This window comes from Ambystoma mexicanum, chromosome 9, assembly GCF_040938575.1.
Source record: "Ambystoma mexicanum isolate Mex_15411 chromosome 9, UKY_AmexF1_1, whole genome shotgun sequence".
In the NCBI taxonomy this organism is placed as follows: domain Eukaryota; kingdom Metazoa; phylum Chordata; class Amphibia; order Caudata; family Ambystomatidae; genus Ambystoma; species Ambystoma mexicanum.
Window position 1 is genome coordinate 183,223,663 of NC_090931.1, and position 17,866 is coordinate 183,241,528.

At 47.3% G+C, this 17,866-nt stretch overlaps 1 protein-coding gene across 5 annotated transcripts in view; it reads right to left on the reverse strand.

Moving 5' to 3' along the window:
- KMT2A (lysine methyltransferase 2A) overlaps positions 1-17,866 on the reverse strand; it is a 2,049,111-nt gene that overhangs the window by 687,285 nt on the left and 1,343,960 nt on the right. The gene's annotated exons all lie outside the window — the stretch shown is intronic.

A 17,866-nucleotide genomic window follows, 5' to 3' on the forward strand; every position in this document is an offset into this window, starting at 1 on the left:
TATTCCGATGTACTGGAGCCGCTGTGTTGGCGTCAAATGGGAGGGAGAAGCCCAGCCTGTGAAGGGAGTGGCAGGTGATGGACAGATGATCCAGGACTTGCTCAGGAGAGCTCCCCCTGATCAACCAATCGTCCAGGTAGGGGTAGACGTGAATCCCCCCTTGCCTGAGATGCGCTGCCACCACCACCATGAGCTTGGCGAAAACCCTTGGGGCGGAGGTCAATCCGAACGGCAGGACCCGAAACTGAAAGTGCGAGTCGCCGACCGCGAACCTCAGGTACTTCTTGTGCTTGGGATGGATCGGCACATGGAAGTAAGCATCCTTGAGGTCGAGAGACACCAACCAGTCCTGAAGCTGAAGGGCCTGGAGGACTTGAGAGTAACCATCTTGAACTTGTCCTTCCTGAGGAGTTTGTTCAAACCGCGCAAGTCCATGATGGGTCTCAATCACCCATCTTTCTTTGAAATCAAAAAATAAGGGGAATACCATCCCTTGTTCCTCTCCGCTACAGGCACCAGTTCTATGGCGCCTTTCTCCAGCAGGGCTTGAATCTCCTGCGCAAGGAGCGGATCCGGACTCTGCAAAGAGAGGTTCCCCGGTGGATTGTCGTGAGGCCTCTGCCGAAATGGAAGACAGTAGCCGTGGGTTATGTTCTCCAGAACCCACACATCTGAAGTAATGGCACGCCACTCTACAAGATGCTGCGCCAGCCTTCCCCCCAACCGGTGAACCATGGGACATAGCCTCATGACTGAGTGGTAGCGGCTGCAGCGTTACCTGAGGGCAAAGAGGCAACTGCCCGAGCGGCCTTGGCACCACGGGTACCCTGTCGTCCACCTCTGGTACCCCTGCGTTGGCCTCTGACTGCCAGCTCCTCTCGCTTTACTGAAGGACGAGTAATAGCGAAAGGAACCACCCCTCCATTGCTGTCCCCTAGGACGAAAAGGTGGAGGTTGGCGAACTGCAGCGCCCAACGACTTCGCTGCAGCTTTGGAGGTCTGCAACCTCTCAAGGCTCTCGTCAGCCTTGCTGCCAAAAAGGTGTTCACCGTCAAAGGGCATGTTGAGGAGCCGGGACTGCACATCAGGAGCAAACCCCGACTTCCGCAACTACGCAAACCTGCGTATCACGGTGCTCGCCGCCATGGAACTGCTGACGCATTCAGCCATGTCGAAACCCGACTGAACAGGCTCACACATGGCATCCTTACCATCCTGGACCATAGCAAGGAAACCATCCCGTTCGTCCCCTTCGGGAATATGTTCAGCCGCTAACGCAACACAGTTCCACAGAGTGTGTGTGAAACGAGACAAGGCACAAATGGAGTTGGCCGCCTGAAGCGCCATACCACCAGAAGAAAACACTTTCTTCGCCCAGCCATCAAAACGTTTGTCGTCCCTATCAGGAGGGATGGAAGGGTACGAAGCCTGCTTTGCCGGGGCCGTGGCCGACTGCACCACCAAACTCTCCGGAGTGGGGTGCCTGGTCAAGTAGCAGGGGTCGCTACTGGCTGGACGGTATTTTCGCGACAAGGACCTGCCCACCGCCGGGAGACTCTCCGGAACAGTCCAAGCCGCCGCCACCCTTCTCTGTAGAGCCATATGAAACGGCAGTACCGGGTCAGTTGGGGGACCAACATCAAGGATGTCCGTGAGATCATCCTGCACAAACTCCCCTGGGGGAACAGACCATCCCAAGTACTCGGAAACCCTAGCCGTAAGGTGCCGGTACGAGGAATCGGCATGAGAGCCAGGCTCAGTGCTACAAAACTCCACCTCCGGAGAGGTGTCCAGTCCACTGGCATCATGCAGTGACTGCCTCAAATCGTCAAACTGACTATGGCCCGAGACCATTTCACCTGGAACCTGACTAGGAACCAGGCCATCAGAATCCTCATCCACCTCTGAAATATATCCCAGGTGGCGAAAAGAAGGCACCCGAGAGAGCTTGCTCTTAACCAGAGCCTTCCTAGGGGGTTCCCCCGTGCAACGGGGTACCTCCGACACCACGGCCTCGAAAGGCGTCGAGTGAATCGGTGCCGGCGTCGAGAGAACAGGCATCGGCGTCGAGTAAATCGGCGTCGACGTCAGATGCAGCGCCGCCAGCATCGACACAGTCCTCGAAGCCGGAGCTCCGAGCGTGTCCTTCGACGACCTGAGCATCGACGGCTTCGATGACTTCCTCGGAGCCGGAGACTCGAGAAAGCCTGTCGACGCCCTCGACACCTCAGACGTCAATGTCTTCCTCGAAGACATCACAGGTGCACACGGACTCGAACGCGTTGAGGACCGGGACCTGGAACGGGTACGTCGAGAACGAGTCCCCTTGTCCGAACGGGACCTCTCCGGTGACTCCTGCCGACCACTCTTGCGAGCGGTGTCTCTCGACCTCTCACGGCCGACCCCACTCGGGGGCGCGGATGGCTTAGTACCCTGCGACTCGAGAATCGCCAGCATTTTCTTCCCGAAGGAAGCCCATTCCTCTGGCATCGCACGGCTGGTGGGGTAAGCGACGTGCCGGGCAGAGTCCTCAGAAGAGGACCTGGAAGACGACCGCTGTCGGCGCTTCCGAGAATGCCTCGAAGAGTGGCGAGACCGACTCCTAGAAGGAGACCCACGAGACTTCCGACGATGACGCGGAGAGTCACCTCTCGAATCATCTGTCGAAAGCCCCGCAGACTTCGACTTCCGGGGCTTGGACACCCGACCTACCGACAACAACTTCTTACGTTCTCGTAAAGCTTTGGACGTGAGCGACTGGCAGTCGATAGTCATCCGTGTCGTGGGCCTCCCCGAGGCACCAGAGGCAGGCGTCGTGCGAGTCCGTCACCGACATCTTGGACCCACACTCCCCGCACTTCTTGAAGCCCGGACGCGGGGTCGAAGAGGAAGTAGAAGACATCTTCACACAAAGGATTTTCTCACAAAAACGAACAGGTTCGAAGAACCGAGAAGAACAGAACTCCAAAGAGTCGGGGCGTTAACCGAGATTCACGAAGCAACACGTTGGCGGAAAAAATGGAACTGAGGCTACGGACGTCGTGCGTCCTACTTATCACATCGGATGACGTCGGAGGAGGTCCTCGACGACGGCGCATCGACGCAGGACACAGAAAAAAGTTTCCGAAGCAGCACAGCTGTGGTGATTACCTGTCATAGATATGGAATACTTCGGAGGACCCAATCCCCTCGAATACTAGATTGAAAAGGAGATCTAATGCCTTTTGAATGTTCTGCAGGCATGTTCTGTACGAGTCTTCGGTTATGAGTCAGTCCTCGAGATAAGGATACACTGGGATGGACTGTCTTCACAGGTGAGTAGCTGATACCGCTAATACCTTTGCTAACACCGTTGGGGCTGAGGCAATGCCGAAGGGGAGCCCCTGGAACAGCATGTTTTGGACCCTCTTGTTGAGGGGAATATGAGGCTGTCTTCAGTCCGAATTAGTGCCCCCAGAAACTGTTTGACTTGACTGGGGACCAGACTTTACTTTTTCTCCTTGATTAAGGCAATGCCGAAGGGGAGCACCTTAAACCGATGAGTATTCTTTATCTTGAACCGGAGGTACTTTCTGTGCGCTGGCAACATTGAAATAATAAAGTATGCATCTTTTATATCTAATGTGGCCATGTAATCCCACTGTTGCAACAGTTGGATTACCTCCTTAAGAGTTGTCATCCTGAACTTTTCAGGTTTGACATATTTGTTTGCAGGACACAGTTCTAAAACAGGGCCTATGGTTAGATCCTTTTTGGGTACAAGGAGAAGTATATTGAATAAATGCCCTTGTTTACCTGAAGATTAGGGACGACCTCGATCGCTCCCTTGACTAGAAGGATCTGTACCTCTTCCAGCAGGATTTGCATATGTTCTTCGGACAGTCATCTGCTCTTGGGTGGATGGTAGCGGGGTGTACAGGGAAGGCTGACACAATAGGAACAATTTGTAAAACCTTAATTGAAGTTTCTGGGGTTGGAAAAACTCCTACTTCGCTCTATAACTAAGATGGGAGTAGTCTTGTCCATCAAAAGATAAACAAAACAGTCCTAGTGGAGTCCTTCAAATCAAAATGACCTATGCTAACAAAACCTAATGCCTGTCCCATCTCTTGTACAAAAGGTGTATAAAGGAGAAATGCATACAAAGAAAAAACCAGTGTTCAAAAGAATAAATGTGTCTGAATCAGCTCTACTCCCCACGTTAGACCAAACTGAGTAAGGCGTCCCCGGTAGGCAGGATGACACACACTGGCTCAGGGTTTCAACACATTTAACAGTTCAAGACGTGGATCGAGACCCGCCTGGCTTTCCACGTTAAAGTGGCTCTTCCCAGCCTTTCAAAAAACGTTCCACAAAAAGTTCACGCTGGTCCCCCGCTGTCGGGTTCAGACCTCGTCAAAACAAAAGTTCACGTTGGCCTCCCTCCGTCAGGCTCAAACCTCTTCAGAACAAAGCTCAGCAAGTCATGCAAGGGTGCTCCCTTCACCAAGCTTATTATGTCAGACCGAAAAACAAATCCTAATCATGATCTTGCCCCCCTGGGCAACCATGCACCGGTCTTAGACAATCTCCTAGGGGGGTGCGGCTCACTATACCCCCCTGCTTTCGTATCTCAGGGCCTATGTGCATGGTGTTACTCCTATCTTACTTCTAACAACATACTCCTATCTTACTCCTATGGACACAAAACACAAGACACAAAGAAAACACAAGAATCGATTCAATCATAACAATAGAATACATTTATTTATGCATAACAAGGCATGATGCAAGCATTACCAAACCTATGCAAATCTCAACTTTGCACCTTTATACTTTTGGTGCAAATCTACCATGCAGCGGATAATTATAAGCCTTACAGGCTTCTAATGCAAGACTGTGATTCTAATACAGTCTAATGCAAGCATCAGCATTTCCTCTCCAATCAACACCATGCTTCACACTCTCTATCTAAGACCATCCCTGTCTGATTTCCCCTTTTCCAAACCCAAAGCTCTTTGTGCGAGTGTCTGTTCTAATCAGTCAGTCAGTCTAGGCCATAAACCATACTTCCGATTTGCTTCCCTTGGTCTCCAGCTCTTTTTGCCAGGGCCAGGTCTCTCCTCTCCCGCTACTCTGCAATCAGTCAGTCAGTGGCAGGCCTCGGTCTCTCTCTGCCAGATCGATCTCATCAAGGCCTTATCAGAATGCTTCCCTAAACTCTCGATCTCCCAAAGGCCATCGGATTCTACTGCACCAAGACACATCTCCCTCAATCTCAGAACTCGAACTTCATCAACATCTAGCACCATCTCCAACAGCAACTAGTAACTCCCTTCTCTCTTCACCTCTGGTTATACTCTTCACCTCTGGTTGTACTATTCCATGACGCACTCATTCCGCATGGTTACTTTCATTCTCTACTAAGAATGTCTCTTTCTCTGTCAGCATTTAGCAATGTCTGAAAGTCTGTGTTTGCAATGTACTTTCACTTGCAATCACTCTGTGTTCTAGTCGTGTTCTGTCAGCGTGACATTGGACATCATATCTCTTTCATGGCCTTCTAATGCGTGCCTGTAAAACACCATCTATTCCTCTATATATCCATTCACTCCACTGTTGGCTTCACAAAATCCTATCTCCGTGCCTGTGTGCAAGACTTCTCCTTGCCTGAAAAGGCTCCTCTCCCATATCCCCATGTGGCGCTCCCCCCCTTTCCTCTCTGTGAACACCAGGAAATGCCATGCTGATTAGCTTCCTTCTACTAAGGCGAAGGCGACCTCTGTGCCTGCCAAGAAGCTGTTTACAGTCCTTTCCCACAGTGTACCATAACATCTTCGCACAGAGCCCAGTGGCGCTTCTGTGTGTCTCCTTCCAAAAATGGCTTTAGGAGCCATAGGCCTCATGCTTTCTAGCATTTACGCTTTCGTCTCGCAAACCCAAGTGCTATCTACATAATGCAAACATATTCTAAGTGCACACTCTACATGCATACATGTGTACGTGTCAGTCTCTACATGTGTAACTACAAATATAACAATGTCTCTTTCTAAATGGCTCTACATGGTATTTCAAATATGACAGTGTGTCATTCTAAATGCAAATTGCAAATGCACACAAAGTGGTAGTCTAATAATGTGGATAGTGTCTACTTCAGTAATGTACAATGGATAGCTTAAACAGGATGCAATAATAGAATGATTCCATAGCAAAGAGTAATGATTGGGTAATGGTTCTGTAACAAAGAGTAATGATTCTCTAATTATAACAAACCAGGCTCCTCATTTTATCAGGTTCTACAATTACACTTCGGGTCTCCCTCAGTCGAAATCAGACAGCATTCGGTTGTCAAAGACTTTTGAATGTGCATGGCTTTCTTTACAGACCTCCGCAGGACCATTACGACTAAAAGGTCAAGGTTCAACTTTCACTCTCCCCTTCTCTACGAGGTCATTTTGCTTACTTCGCTTTTGCAGTTCATTCGCTTTATCGTTACAAACAATGCACCTTTCACGGAGACTTTGGAGTGGGCTACTTCCTTTCACCGGACCACTCCGTTACTCAGTACCGCTGATTTCACAGCTGTCCTTACTTCAAAGTTCATTCACAGGTCTGCCTTTCTTCGAGGCTCATCAACACGCAAGCAGCCTTCACTTGCGATATAACGTTGCCACTTTAATCTTTAACACACACCGGGCTCTCAGGTCGCTTGACAACTCACCGGCTGTGTGCGTTTCTTTCTTGGTTTTACAATTCCAATTCATAAGTCAAGGTTAATACCACAGGCGTGGCATCACCTCCCCAAATCTGCTATTCACCCGGGAGGGTTGCTGGCGTCCTTGAAACACAATGCAGCCTTCCGATGTGGGACCTGGCCTTCTCTGCGTGTCTTTCGCGGCCCGTCAGAGGTAATGACCTCCAGTAGGGAACTCTTGGGGTTTTCTATCCGCTGATCTCTCCCCAGAAGTGCTGCTCATACTCGTGTTCCGCCTTGCTCAGAGTGTCTCTAGGTTCTGCCTTTTATCCATGTGAGGAGAGCTACTTGGTATCAGCTGCATTCACTTAAAGTCAAGTGCCCGACTTTCCCCGACCCGATTAACGGGATATGTCCAGTACGATGTATGAGAGTTAGTCTTGTAGCTCTTAGTCACCCTCTTCCTCTGGCCAGTGCTTCTGTATAAAAGGGGGGGGGGGGGTGTGGGAGTTGGGACCTCAGAGAATCCTAAAAAATAGGACGAGTTAGATTAACAAAAAAAGCGGGGGAAACCGTGTGTCACCATCGGCGACCGCACCCCTAATCCCTGAAGACCCCTCCCCCAGGTGATCCACCTGCATTGGTCCACACCCAGCGTCTGGATCCAAATGCGATCGATGGTCGTGCCCTGGCCACTTAAGAGAGAGAAATCCCCGGGGACTAGCGGGTAAGACACCCTATGGTTTCTCACAGGTGGTTTCAGGTATTCTATACAGTATCCGTAGGCAATGGTCTTGAGTACCCACTGATTTGAAGTGATGCCCTCCCATACATGGGTAAAAGATGTTAAATGTCCCCCGACAGAGGAGACATGGGCGGGGACCTGTACTGCCGAGTCATTTGCTGGTGGGGGTAGGGGAGCCTCTGGCTGCAGAATTTCTCCCTCTCCCCTTCCCACGTCGAAATCCCTGCTGTTGAGTGGACTGGAATCCACTGGAGGTACCTTGACCAGAGAACCAAGGGGCTACTCCCGACCCGTACTACCCCTGGGAGGAACACGAGAAGGACTTACTGCGAAAAAGGACCAGCGGGTATTGGAATGCCCCTCGCTGGACAAGTGGTTTGGCCGAGATCTGGTTAAGGGATATGAGAGATTCATGCTCTCTTTTTTTTTTGGTTTCCAGGGCCCCATCGACCGGCTTACCAAAAAGAGCTGAATTTTCCACCGGCTTACTGATGAGGGAAGCCTAAGTGTCTGGCTTGAACCCCGAATCTTTCAGCTTGGAGTCCCCTGTGCTAGGATGCGTCCAGCTGTTTCAGCTGAATCCTTCAGTAACCACAGCTAGGAGTTGGATGCGGGCCGGCCCCGGGATGTTCTGGAGGCCTGCCTGTACGAGTCCCGATTTTATATCACCATAGCTTGCAAGGAGCGTGGTGTTACTTGCCATCTGCATGCAAAATGTAGCAGAGGTGGTAACACGTTTGCTGAGAGCATACAGCTTTTTGCAATCCTTGTCTGGAGGAGACTCCGACGAGGATAATTGTACTCCTGCCCTTTTCCTGGTAGTAGAGGGACCTTATGGACTCTAATATACAGAAGGTCTGAGCGTGCTGAGCAAAACATCTTTTCAACTCAGGGGTTGATTGCCCCAGTGAGTGACAGCGTCAGCAAGGTGTTTCTTCACTGAATTTAACCGTGGAATAGTCTAGCTGACTGAGACCTTTGCCTTAGAAAATGTCCTCAACGAAGTTCGAGTCAGGGACGGCTTCCTGGGTGGTGATCTTAAAATGGTCAGCCGCCTTCTTGAAAAGGTTGTTAAAAAGCAGTGTATAGTGATATTTTCTAAACCCATATTTACGAATGCCATTTTCTCGACACCAAATTTGCCGAAATTTTTTTTTCCGCATGTTTTTAATTTTATTTTTAAAATGGGGGGGTTCCCCCAAACCCCCGTTTTTTGTTTTTATTTACACTTTTTTTTACTAACGAAACCCAACAAAAAATAAAAACATTCTAAAAAAAATATTTCGCCAAAATGTTTTCGACATAATGTATATGTTTTCGAAAATATGACCGGATACCTTAAAAAGTATCCTATTGTCAATAGGTTACTAGTCCCTGTTTTGAACAACAAGGAGTGTCCAAAAATATGTTGTCCGCTTTCCAAGTGCCCAGATCATCAGCTGTGTCCCAGTCTGGATCTTGAGATTCAGGGTCTTGAGATTCCTGACCTGGGTCAGGAATATAGTCAGAGTCATCCTGGAACACATCAACCAGAGGTTCCTGTGAAACGCTGTTCATCTAGGGATGCTGTTAGGCAGAATTATATGCAGTACCCTTTGGGAACACAACACACAATTAAGACTACAAGTGACAGTACAATTTCACCTTTGGTACAAGCCTGTACTACACAGTTATAGTGGTAGCAGTAGCGGAACAGCCAGACTTATCTCAAGACTAAGTGAGCAGTACAGGATAGTTACACAAAGGGCAGAAATTACTATGATTCAGGCAAACACCGACTCAAGGTTTTTAAGTAAAAGAATATATATATGTATTTACTTATCAGTTGTATAACAGTTCACCTTTCTAAGCAAGTTAAAAAATCACAATCATAAATACACCACACCACTTCCCTTAAATTATAGACAAGTTAGGCTCACAAAATGAAGCAGGAGCAAAATGGCACTCCAGCAATTTAAAAGGGAGGGAAAGACAAAGTTATCAGCAATTAGGTCAAACCAACAGGTAAGTATTCTGAGCAGTTGAACAAGAGAGGCTACAAGGCTAAAATCAGATAGAAAAGGCTTAGGGCCGAAGTCAATGGTTCAAAAGTCTTTTGCTCAAGATAATAGGTTCAATGTAGTTAGCGGTAAAGTTCGCGGCACAGATTCCAGACGAGGTTGGTTTGTAGAAAAGATAGTTCAAAGAGAAGAGAAGGACAAGCCCTCGGATTGGAGAAAGTTTTCAACACTTTCACCGCGGTTGAACGAAACTGACAACCGGATGTTAGGCAGAAACCTGTGCAGTTCCCTTAGGGACCACTGCAAAAGGCTTAGGACTACAGGTGTTGGCAGTAAACCCAATTGGTAGCAGTCTGTACCATCCAGATTTACCTGGTAGCTGTGGCTGAGCACCCAGACTTCTCTCAAGAAGAGTTAGACAGTATATAGAGTATACAAAATAGGTACCAACATACAGTAGCACAAGCAAACACTGACCAGAGCTTTGGTATCAAAGTATATTATTATTTATTTAAAAACACACTTATAAAAATACACTAACACTAATATGGCAAGCAAGTTCAAACACAGTCATTATCAATATATATACATTCCTGATTACTTATTGAACAAGTCTTACTTAAAACACCACTTATTTTCAGACAGAGGTGAGCGTTTAACCTAAGATGGCACTCCAATAAGTTAAATGAAAAGGCTGAGTTAAGAAAGCACACAATACCAACACTTTTAAAAGAACCACAGCAAGTCAGAAAAGGCAGAGTCTACTGGAGAGCAAGAAAGTTCATAGGCCAGGCCCACACTTGGAGAGAGCAAGGCGGAATGTGTCCAAGATCACACAGTTGAATGATACTTTAAAAGTCTTTGCAGATAGTTCAAAGAGGGCTGGATCAGTTCAGAAAAAGTTAACAGGTCCCAGGTCACCCCAGGATAGAGAGTCAAGGATTTACGGGACACCTTGAACAGTCTGTTTCAAGGGAGACCAGGCGGGACACAGTACCTGAAATGGTGAGAAAGCTCCAGCGGGGGCAGTTGTTCCTGGCAGCGGGTGCAAGTCGGTGGTTCGTCCAGGGGAAGAGAGGATCTCAAAGTGGAGGAAGGCTGGAGGCCGTTGCACTGCCAGGGAAGAAACCAGCCGCAGAGTTTCCCGGTTAAAAGGTACTACCCTTTTATTCGTGGTAGTGGTGAAGCGTGGCTATCCAGCCGCCGGGGTGCTTGGCACGGGCGATTCGACCACGAGACGATCCAGGAAGGCGAATAGGAGGGCGAACTGGTTATCCCCACCAGTTCAAAGGAAGAAGACTCTCCGGGATCAAGATCTTCTCTGTCGTCGGGAAGTGGTGAGGCGGTTCAGCAGGGCTCCACCAGTGGTGTCGTTGCAGGTCAGCTCAGCTTCTCCCTCTTCGGATTCTTTGGTCCTGTGGCGACTTCTGAAGTTCCAGTCCCCAAAGCCCTGCTTTTATGCAGAAGACCCCCATTCATCAGTCCTAGCTGTCACTCAAACATGCTAAGTGGTGAGCCGGGTGGCTCACCACTGGGCCAATCACACAAGAGTGCGACTTCAGTTGCCGAGGCAACTCAGTCCAGGGTGCCTAAACCCCCCTCCCACACATCCTGTAGACCCAGACAGAGTGGCACCACTTGTGGAGGCTTCTGTGCAGAAGCCCGCCAAAAAGTGGAACAAAGGGCTCGACTTGGGTTAGAGTTACAAAAGCTAACACAGACGCCATTTTGGCACCGAGTTCTGGCAAAAACTCCCAACCGGTGAATTAATAATAATTTTAAAAAACAGCGGTATGTTTGAGGCTATGCTAATAAGTGGTAGCCTCGAACAATGGGAACATCCCATAGGAATATATTTGCGGTCGAATATAAAAAGTAGTATCCACTGCCACCAGCCAAAACTCGATCAGGGGGGACTGGACAGTGCCCCCTCGAACAACAGACCCAGGGGCAATCGAATTGCCCCTACCAATACGTCCACAATATGATGGTTTGTACTGGTTCTGTTCACAATTTAGGACTAGTAAAGGCAATGGTGGCTTTACATGCCCTGGGAGACAGTAGTCAGTCCCAGGGTACGGAGTCCATGTTATGGGGTCATTATGACACCCCTGTGTTACTGCACGGAGGGTGCTGTGTAACACAAATACCAAAAACACATGAAGCCCTATGGAGTAAAAGACCCCATAGCCCACAAAACACATTATAAAGTCAAAGGTTATCTCAAATCATGTCTAAGAGTGGGAGAAAGAGAGTCTCACTCTTAGCAGGAGAAAAAAATAAACCCCAAAAATCCAGCAAAGCTACTGGGGGACTCACTAGGTTTGGGAAATTAGCCTATACAGAGAATTCTCCCTAACACCGGATTTGCACAGTACCATAAAACAGAGAGGGAGCTGTAGCTCAGGCGGACGTTCCTGGCGGTTCCTGTAGGCTCACGGTTCCTGAAGCGATTGTCGGACTGATCAAAAGTAGGAAGACTGGAGGGTCCTGCGCCACCCATGGAAGAAGCCAGCAGCAGAGCAAAACAACAAATAAAAGGTGCGCTCCTTAAAACCCAAGCAGGGTCCGACCTTCATGGCTATCCGGCCCACTTAGCTCTGTGCAGCGAATTCGACCAGAGGAGGGGTCATGGCTTGAAGTTTGAGTGAACTGGTTGGTCCCACCAGCTCAAGGGAAGAAGTTTCCTGGAGGATCTTCTCCGTCGTCGGATTTGGAGATTCGGACCTGCAGCAGGGCTTCACCGGGCAGTTCATTCGTTGTAGGTGTCCTCTTCTTCCAGTTCCTCATTGGTTCTTTCGTTCCAGTGGCGACTCTGTCTTTCCAGTCGCAGAGACCTGCTTTTTATGCAGTTTTCCCCCATTCATACAGCCTGGCTGTCAATCACGCAGCAGGGTGGTTGACCTGGCAAGGCCAGTCCCCTTGGCCAATCAGACAAGAGTGCCACTTGGGTTACCAAGGGAACCCATGGCAGGGGTCCGAAGACCTCCCTCACATCCTGCCTAGCTAGACTATCAGGCGCCTTAAGGAGGGCTTCTGTGCAGAAGCCCGCGAAAAGACTGAACAAAGGGGTCATCCCCAGTTTGGCGTGCAGAGAAAAACACAAGCAATACTTTAACAAAAAGAAATGGCGACTAAGCCCAGCCGGAACCAAAATAAAATGTATTTGGTCAAGCGGGTTTATGTTCGAGGCTAATATAATAGCCTAAAGCATTACCACGTTATATAAGATAAATCGGCAAATGTTGCTTGATATAGGAAGGAGTTTGCGCCTGACTTGTATGTCTCTTGCGAGGCATAAGTTAAACCTCAGCCGTAAAATGCCTAAGTGATATTTCGGGGTAGGCGATAGCAGCAAATATGGTGCCGTTGTACAAATTTTTTTGTGAGGGAATCTTAAGCCATCCCCGTCTTTGTACTGGAGGCAGAGATCTCTTGTCAGTAGCCAATCGGATTGGTACATTTTAAATTTGGCTCTATCGGGATTAGTTATTAAAGTTTCGATTCTGCATTTACCAGAATATGGTAAGCTTTTGTAAACCATATTTAAACATTAAGAGCGATGCCTGCGAGATGGCAGTTTTCAATTTGCTACTTACATGAGCGAGATGACTGGAAGCGCGAGACTTGCCCTCGAAAATCATCCCAAGATAAGTTTATTGGGAAACCACAGATAAAGGGATCTGATTAATGTGCCAAAGATGGGATAAAGGCGTGTGGTATCGTGGACAGAATGATACTATTTGAGTTTTGTTAGTATTTACTCTTAATTCGTTACAGTGAATGTAATCGTGAAAGGCGTTTAGGAGATTCTGTAAACCGGAATGAGTTTTGGAAATGAGCACCAGATCATCAGCGTACATTAGTGCTTTGACCTGGTGGTTATTGAATTTGGGTGAATCGGAGATGGTGTTTTCGAAGGCAAGTTTCACATCTTGAATAAAATAATTGAAAACAGCTGTGGCTAAAAGGCAGCCTTGTTTTAAACCGCGAGCCGTAGTGATGCTTGAGGACAAGCGTCCATCTAATGAAAGGTGGATTTGTATTCAGGTGTTGGTGTGTAAAGAAGAAATTATGTCAAAGAGAGTGGGCGGACAGTGATCATAGAGTAATTTGGCAAATAAGAGGGGTCTGCTGACAGAATCGAACACAGCATGCAGGTCCACAAAAGCAAACAAGATTTGCTGTTTTGTGGCATGGCACTGTGCTTTGAGGGCATTTAGGCAGATTAAATTGATGGAGGTGCCTAAGCCTGCAACAAAACCTGATTGCTGGGGGTCACGCAGATGAGAATTTTTGGTCCATAGATTGAAGTCTCATGAAATAAATTTACAGAATAGTTTACCCGGGGCATCCAAAAGTGCAATGGGGCGATAGTTGGATGGTAAACTATGATCGCCCTTTTTAAAAATTGGAATGATTAGTGAAGTCTTCCAGGAGGGAGGAATTCATTTATGCTTTTGAATGTTGAGAAAGATGTTGTATAGAATATTTGCCCATTCAAATGGGTAGGCCTTGAAGATCATATTAGAGAGGCCGTCTGGGCCCGCAGCCCGAGATGAACTTGCTTTCATAATTTGCTCTTGGATATCAGAGATTGTAAATTCAACTTTCCAAGAGCCGGAGGTAGCAAATTGAAGATTGTGATTGGAAAATTCTGAATCAGTATAAAGAGATGAGCTGAGTCTGATACCCCATTGATCTGCAGAGCACCTTGTGAATTAGATGTCAGGTTATGAAGTAACTGCCACATAGAGCTGGAATTTTTAATATTGATGGCCCTGAACATCGTTTCGCTGTCAAGTTGGTATAGTAAAGCTTTTCTACTCCGAATCCAATTCTTGTGTCTACATTTGAGCGTGGAGAGGTCAGAGCTAAGGGAAAGAGAATTTGACCGTAAGATAGCTCTTCGTACTTTTCGATAGTCAGCTTTAGCAGACTGAATATCCGGATCGAAAGCATGTATGTGTCGACCGGTCAACCTTCTCAAAGTGGTCAAGGTATTAGCAAAAGGATGCAATAGATCAGAGTAGTGTGTATGGTGGTATAGCGGAGCATGATATTCCACACTATTTCCAAATGAAAGCAGAGATGAGAGGTTCCAACGCACCTGAGATCCAACCAAATTAACAAGTAGTTTAGTGGAGAGATAATGTGTTTCTTCCACGAAAATAAACCACCGAATCTTCAAAAAAAGTAAATTGTGATCACTATAAGGAAGAATAGTGATGGTGAGGCTGTCTATGTGTTGGAACAATTTAGCATTCATATAAATATAATCGATAATACTTGAGCTAGAGCCACGATGCCAAGTGCTTTGAGTGGGGAGGTCGCCCGGAACAGCCCCATTTACCATAAATGGGGGCTGTATCATAAACGAGGACCACATAGATGTTGCTTGATTAGAGCGGGCTTGGTTCCAGCAATCGAGATTAATGTCACCAAGAACAATTGTATGTGAAATGTGCAGAGTTTGTAAAACCATGTTAAGGATGGATGCCAAACCATCGTAGAAAGATTCATCGGTTTGTCCAAGGGGATTGCGATAAATGTTGACAAGCGTAAAGGTGCGATGTATGATCTTCACTAGTTGGATGTGGGCTTGCACTGATGCCCATGGAAGAACAGAGAGGCCCATCTCAGAATTGACTGCAACTAATAGGCCAGAAGAGGGTCTGCCATTGGTGGGTAGAGCCGGGAGCAGAGTAAGGTCAAATCCATCCCATACAGGAGGAGTTAACAACCAAGTTTCCTGTAAGGCTATGATATGATGGGTAAGAGAAAGAGTAGACATGGAAGTGTGTAAGTGGGCATGGCCCCTAGTATTCCAACTAGCAAGGTTCAAGGATGATGAGGATAAGGTAATTGGTGGTTAGGACGAGCAGATCAAGGAAGATGTGGACAGTTAGGAAATTTTTCCCCAAACCTGGATAGATATTCACTTTCGGCTTTTAAGATGATGTCGAATGCGAGGAAGATTCTGGATCTAGGGCTGGGAGAAAACCCAATTCAAACAGTTGCATTTTGCAGCGCCAGATTGAGTTCCAGACTACAGCCGAAGGGATGCAAAGCCAGACCACAGAAGAACAAGTGTCAGAAACAAATTCTATCTGATCTATGCCGTGGGTGGTAATGGCATTCAGATCCTCGATATCTCCAAATATTTTCAAAACACTTGCACAGTTTAGATCGTATTTGGGAAAGTTACCATCTCGACATTTAAGAATGAAAGAATGGGAAAGAGGATGTGATGATGATTTAGAAAAGATCTTAGTAGTCGAACTTTGGATAGGCCATTAAGGCGGTGGAGCCACTGGGATAGTTCTAAGAGATGAGCGCAAGATGTTTTCTTCATCTTGCATTGTGAGCACTGTCGAGCTTTGTGTGGAAAGCTCAGAGTCCTCATAACCCATCTGTATTGGGCCTAATCGCAAAGCTAGATAAGCATCAACACTGGCTTTTAGGTCAGATAATGCAGACGCGGCAGGAGTAGGAGTCTGAAGCAAAGTTGAACCAGAAGATTGTCGAAAAGTGACATGCTTTTTGATCAAAGGCGCAGCCTGGACGCTTTTCGTTTGAGTTTGCGTAACAGCAGCTGAAACAGACATCCTGGAAGATGGTGGAAGAGAGGACTCTGTAGGCATCTGCAGATTGCACAAGCGTGAAGCTAAATAAGCATCAATACTTGCTTTGTAATCAAAGCGAGTATCAATGGTAGGTGGGAGGGTAGGAATGATTGGTAAATTAGAGGAGATCTGAGATAGGCTGGTTTGTGATTGTGACGATGGTGTCAGGACAACTGACTGATGAGGTAGTTCATGATGTTCAATGGATTAAACCATCTGACTAAGTGGGGAAAGAGACACTGGATGAGTGACTGAGATCGAAGAAGCTGAACTTGCAGTAGAGACTGGTGGTTCCATGTTAGTGGGAGCAAGAGAGGGTTGCAATTGAGGAGCCACAAGGGGAAAGACGGAGGGTACAGTAGAAGTGGTGGACTGCCCTAGAGCTTTGAAAAAGGCTGTGAGGGTATGTTTGGAGTGTTTTAAAGCAGTCAGGTTTTTGGTTTTCTTAGCTGTCAGACGAGTTCTTCGGTTTAAAGGCTTGACAATGGGAATCACATTTGCTTCTGTGGTGGTGTTTGGAGCAGAGAGAGAAGGAGGGCATTTGACGAATGTCTGAGGTTGAGGTTAGCGGGGAGAAGAGAACTGGTTCAGAAGGCAAGACAGGAGCAGGTATAAGTGCAGGTATGGGGATGTGAAGAACAGGTAGAGACGGGGCAGTGGGAAAAGACTCCGGAGCAACAGCAGAATGGATTGGTGGGAAATGGGCGGGGTCACTGGGAGCATTCTGAGAAATTGGCACTGATGGCAGAGGGGGAGCAACAGTAGGTCTAATTATGCCTGCGATGGAAGGAAGATGGCTCGTCACAGGAACAATGAAACAATCTAAAGGTGGTTGATTGAGTTCCGGCACGTGCTCATCAATGGGATAAGGTGGATTAATGGTCTGTGTTTGTGAATGGATGGAGGGGAAATTGGTGGTGGGAGAAGAACCGTATGCATGCAGCCATTTGGCTAGGTCTTCAAACAAAGCAGGTTGTTTCGAAAGCTTGTGATCTATGGTATCATAAAGTTTGCTCATGGTTGAGATTGCAAGGTCGATAGAATTGAGGGCAGCTTGAATGAATGCAAGTTGTTGGGGCAAAGCAGCAGAAGATAGTGTTTGTGGAGCTCTTGGAGTGGGCATGGCAAATGAGTCAATGAGCGAACATGAACAGATAACTGAGGAGTGGATAGTAATCTCGGCAGGAATTTCTTCATGGGTTTCCTCAATTTTCAATGAAATGGATGTCGGACTTAAAGAAGCATGAATGGAAATATTTGAAACATCGGGCTGTAAAGAGGGAAACTTGATTGGAGAAAGAGCTGTGCCTTTGTGTGGAGGCTGTGCATGAGGATTGACTGAATTAAGCATTGTAATATCAGACAATGGGTGAGTGTTCATGCGCACCTGGGGGGATTGATGAGCAACTGGAGAATTATTGACAGTGGAGGAAAGGGCATTGGGTTTAGGGGTTTTTGAGATTGAGGGTTGACTCAAGTGCGGCCTTTGAGGTGCTTCACTGGGGGCTGGCGGGAAGGGAAATTTGTTAGGTATTATTGGGCCAGTAATGCGGGGTGCTAGGAAGGGAGTCAGCCCGATGGCTAAGAAGAATCTTGGAGAATGGACTGGCACTTGGTGACATGCAGTGAGGTTGAGGAGAGCACAAGCATCATTGGGCATGTTTGCGGTAAGTTTATAGGTGTGAAACACCATTCAGCAATTATCACAAAAAAAACAATATTTGTAATGCTAAAAGTTGGACAATAGCCTTAAAAACACAACAGCAACATATTTGCTCATTAAGCAAATAACAAAGATGATTAACGAAAAAATAAAGAATAA